This window comes from Gadus chalcogrammus, chromosome 10 (genome assembly GCF_026213295.1).
Source record: "Gadus chalcogrammus isolate NIFS_2021 chromosome 10, NIFS_Gcha_1.0, whole genome shotgun sequence".
Classification (NCBI taxonomy): domain Eukaryota; kingdom Metazoa; phylum Chordata; class Actinopteri; order Gadiformes; family Gadidae; genus Gadus; species Gadus chalcogrammus.
The window spans coordinates 20,408,186-20,413,643 of record NC_079421.1 but is presented as its reverse complement, the minus strand read 5'-3'; positions in this window follow the sequence as shown (position 1 = coordinate 20,413,643).

Below are 5,458 nucleotides of genomic sequence, written 5' to 3'. Positions count from 1 at the left end.
CCCCTTCCTAAGGTGCACCTGCAGTGCACACAGGAAATGCAGGTGGACAATAAGGTAACGCACCATTGTTGACTGGTGTGTGCGTCGGCCAGTAAATACAAATAAAAACATTTTACGGCCGCTCATGCACGGCGGCGTTCTGATGCGGATCACGCAGATTCCGGTAGAACTAGAAAGCGGCCCTCTCCGCGGTGTGTGTGTGTGTGTGTGTGTGTGGGTGTGGGTGTGGTGTGTGGTGTGTGTGTGTGGGTGGGGGGTGTGTGTGGTGGTGGGGAGGGGGGGTTGTGTGTTGGTGTATTGTTTTGTGTGTATTCAAAACGGCAGCAGATAAGGCAGCGCAGGGCTGGTACAGATGACCGCATCTCCCCAGAGACCGGGAGAGGGACACGCACACACACACACACACACACAGACACACACACACACACACACACACACACACACACGCACAACCCACACACAAACATGCATACATGCTATGACGCATATTTATGATCTCTCTGGATGCGTGTTAATTATGTTTTGGTGTCCTCAGACGACCCCACCCCGGCTAGATACACACACATGCATGCACACATGCACACATGTTGCATGCAAACTCACTGAGGCACACGTGACTGCCCAGGGGATTCGAAACGTGAAGGAACAGCAGAAAGAGAGAGGGGAGGAGAGAGAAAAGAAAAAAGGGGGAGCAGAAGAAGGAGAGGGGAGGAGAGGTAATTCTAAAAGCTTTTTTGTTTCTCACTCAAAGCTCCTTCCAGTCACCAGCATTGAAATCCATCAAAGCAGTCTTTTACTAAAACTCTCTCCCCTCTCTCTCTCTCTCTCTCTCTCTCTCTCTCCGCTCCATCTGTTTCGCTCTCTCCTTCTCTTTCTCTCAGTGCCCCTTCCCGTCTCACTTCAGGGGAACTAAAAGAGAGCGAGGTAATGCATTAAGCACCTTCCTCTGACTCATCCTCTCAATGTCCTTTCGACTCCCCTCTGCCATCTCCTCTCCTCATCTCCCTGTCCAATCATACTCTCTGCTCCTCTCTGTTCTCCTCTGATCCGTCTCTTCTCCCCTCCAGAACTCATTCTCCTCTGCAATCCCCTCTCCCCTCTCAAATATTCCCTCTCTCCTCCCGTTTCTCTTCCTATTCCCATACCTTTTCCCTATTTCCCTCCCTCTCCCTTTATCTTCTGCATTCCTCCACCCGTTCCCTTGCTCCTTCTCCTGGTCCCCCACCTCCCTCATCTCCTCTCCTCTCTCATCTCCTCTTCCCTTTCTCCTTTCCGACACACAGCCTCTCCCTCCTGCCCCCTCACCCCTCCCCTCTCCGTCATGCCGGTATATCTGCTGATACGCAGTGTACACATGAAGGTGACACTGTTCTCGGGGCCTCAAGGACAGATCCGCACCAAACGGGAGGGAGAACGTGCCGGGATGCAGTATGACATACAGCTGTGTAGCTTAGCATAGCGACAGAGCAGCTATAAATACACAGGCGCGAGCACTCTCGCATGCTACGTCCTTGCTCTCGCTCACTCTCTGTTCCCACGGCAGCTCAAGAGTCAAAGTGTAAAGGATGAAAAATCCTGAGAGACACACAAGCCGAACATCAAGACTTCAGAGGGAATCAGCCATGCTGGATCAATATGGGGATATGTGACCTCTTGCTTGATTGATTTCCTGGGAATGTTAGCGCTGGAGAATATGAGTGTGCGTTTCTACTTTGCCTTAGAGAATCGGGGAGCATTTCCTAGGCATGATGAGGCTAAAGCCCCGAAACACAGGCAAACAATCAAACGACTTGATAGGCTGTCCAACTGATGTTGAACCTGGACATTTAGACAGGGTGCAATTAATAGAGCACATGCAATCTGTGGGCGTTGAGCCCACACATTTAGAGCCATTAGTCTTAGGGGCGGTCAAATATTGACCTGTGAAGTACTTTGAGACTGTAATGACATAAAACAGTCTCCAATGAAGTATCAAGATCATATAGTGTACAACTTAGCAAGACGCCATAACCCACAAACATTATTTCTATGATATTTTGCTGCATGTAAGAGCAAGGCTTGCTGCCGCACTGGCTGAGGAGGGTTTCAGTAGAACTCGTACAAGTCGGTCAATACTGCTGCATTTTTAGAAGACCTGTTCACTATTTTAGCTCAGGGCGGCTTTTGGGGGGGCAGTGCTGGACTCCTTGATGCCTCACCGTGTGTTCATCTCTGTGCACCGGCTTCCCGATGGTTTGCTACGATGCAGTGCAACGCCTCGCCCCCCGGCAATCAATGTGTCCGGGGAACCGCAGCTCAAATAACTGCTAAATAAAACATTTATAGTCTGACGTCTCTCTACTTTGACCCTCATTACGATGCCCTATTCTCCAGGTATGAGGTCAGTTTAACGTAAGGTGCGTCATTTCGCCACACAGAAGCAAAAAAAGCAAGTGATTGCAAATTCATCTGCAGTACTGGTGACATACAGACGCTGCGTGTTGCCACCCCTAGAGTCAGCAGAGTGGAAAATGCTAATCTCCAGTCCTCGACGGAAGTGTTATTCCCTGGTGTCAGTCCCTCTGAGGCAGGGGACAGGCTAACCTTTACAGCTACTAGAGCCAAGGCTTCTCACTCACTCACCGGGATTGCAGGCACACACGAACGTGCCCACATTTTAAAGCAAAGATTCCCCTTTGTGTCTTTTTCAAACTTGAATTATATTCAAGTCAGTGTAGCTTAACTGTCCGAGCATAGCGAGAACATGGGAGAGTGGTTTGGATTCTCTCTGGGGCGGCAAGCATGATAAGATCATCATGTGCTCACGCTATAGTAAGATGCTTTTGCACAAAAGTGTCCAACAAAAGGCAGATGATAGTGTGTTCCCGGACAGCATATTCTGCGTTGGAACCCCAATGTCCTCAATCTACCACCTCTAAAGTTGCATTACATGAGGTGGAGGTGAGGGGGGGGCAGCCGAGAGAAGACCTCCAACGCTTGCTAGGACACACACAGTGTCAGGTTGCTGACACTGTGTGTGTTTGATCCGGACTACAACCAGTCTAAAGGGTAGAGAGACCCAGAATTATGCCGATCACAGGACAGGGCGTGCACATGCACTATCACATGCTGTCACATACTGTGCTTGTGTGCCTGTGCGTGTGTGTGTGTGGATGTGTGTGTGTGTGTACAATGACAGCAGATGTCCTCACTCTGCAGGTTGTCCTATCCATCACTGTCACAGGCCGGCAGCACACAAATACACACACACTAGCACACCCACACACAAACATCTCCTAGAGATGAAGGAGTGCAAGCAGAAACACACCATGAATACCAAGAAGACAAAAAAAATGACTAGACATTAATATCCAAAGATGCTGCTTACCCTAGCCTATCCTACCCTAGCCTAGCGTAGTGGGCTCAAGCTCATCGAGGTCAGTGGAACACACACACACACACACTCTCTCTAAACCTTCATACAGTCCATATGTGATGCATGAAACCTTCTGCAAGGTTGACAACTGCTGCAGAGCGGATGAGACACAACATCCATCTTGCTTATTTGTGTGGAAGTGCTGTGCCAGAAAGCTAGACATTTATTTATTGTCAGGGTGATATGAAACCCCTCGCTATGCACACCACACACACACCCAAACACAGATATATGTTTAAAGGTCTGTGATATGAGTGTTGATGACACAACAACCTAGAGTCGAGGATATCGGCCAAACAAAGGGCACTTTAACGATGATTCGGGAATCATCGTTATAGTTCCGCCTGTGAATTGCTAGTGCCTGCCAACAGAGTTCCCAATCAATAAAAATTACCCGAATTACACTTTTTGTTATGAGCCAACTTCACTTTATAACACCACAAACAATGACACCAGATGCTTCGACAAAAAAATAATGGGATACCCAGTGATTTTATTAAACCTGTTACTCTCTTCCCTGGGCTGTGTAGAGAAATCCGTTGCACTTCTTATTTTTAGTTTTTGTTGTCGGCTAAAAAAAGACAGCCACTGATCAAAAAGGCTCGCCTGGTTTTCTGAAGGGCAATTGCCCAAGGGTGACCTCCAACACTTCTCTTCTGGGGCCAGATGCATTGTGGGAGGTCTCCGAGGCTGCTATTCTGCTGTGACGTTTTGTCCCCCCCCCCCCGCCAAGAACACTTTTCAAAAGCATAAAAACTAAAGAAAATAAAGTTGTCAAAATGCTAAAAGATTCATGACGATTTTAGTCTGCCATTTATTTTTAGTTTATACATTGGTTCGGAAGTATCTGAAGAACTCAAACACCTTCATTTAAAATGTCCCTCCAGGGGGAAATCCATCCCAGGACAATTTTCATATCAACCAAGGAAATGCTTTCATGACAACTTCTGTGTGGCAGAGAGACGCCGGTCCTGTGGCGGCCTCGGCACGAGGGTCATGTGACTCGACAGACAATATGCCTCTTCGGACCACAGGATGCCGACTATTATTAGAGCGTCCTCATAAATATTTTACAGTGCTCAACGGACAACCGAGATAGCACACACACACAGACACACACACACACACACATATATATACAGCTTACATATATCTATACATACAGCTTGTTCTGTATTTGTATGCATAAATGCAACAAGCATTCCAAAAAAGACACACACACACACACACACAACACTGACACACCCACACACACACACACACACACACACACACTTGCATATACCCACAGCAAGATACAGATATCTACAAATATAAAAGTTATACTACTGCGGTCACTGTAGCATTGATTAACTGATTAATTCTGCAAAGATACCCATTAGCAAGGCACAAAACCAACCCTGCCAAGGTTATGGGTGAGAGCGGTGAGGTATATAATAGTCTGGCATGTTAAGAAGCCCATGCTAGGCTACGTGGGACATGCTATACTTAGGCTAACCTTTCTTTGCAATGGGGAAAGATATTTACACACAAATATAAATCATGGGTAGGGGTGGGCTAACATACTTCGCAGGCCCTTGAAGGACATGCGATGAGGATCAAAGACACAAGCGCTCTAACACGACCACAAATAATCACTCTTGTCGTGCATTGGCACACACACAGACACACACCCTGGCCAAACAGAACCACAACACAGGAATATGTTTACTTACACCCCGGCCAAAGGACAACATTAAAATACAGCATGTAAACTGTGTGTGTGTGAGGGGAAACACAATGAACAAGGGCTTGGAAATGGGACTGCAAGTCCAGTCAGAACAAACGAGTTGTCGGTTTGAATCCCTCATTGGTCGGTCTGAATCCCCCTTAAAGCATGGCCACAATCCTTCTGCGCTTTGCGTGCATTAGATTTAAAGTCACACCAGTTTAATTATTCACTTCATGCTTGTTCTGCTCATTTAACCCTTAACATCATTTAATATCAACGGATCTGTTTGGTTTAGAACTTGAAATAATTATTGTATTTTTATTGTCTTTTAG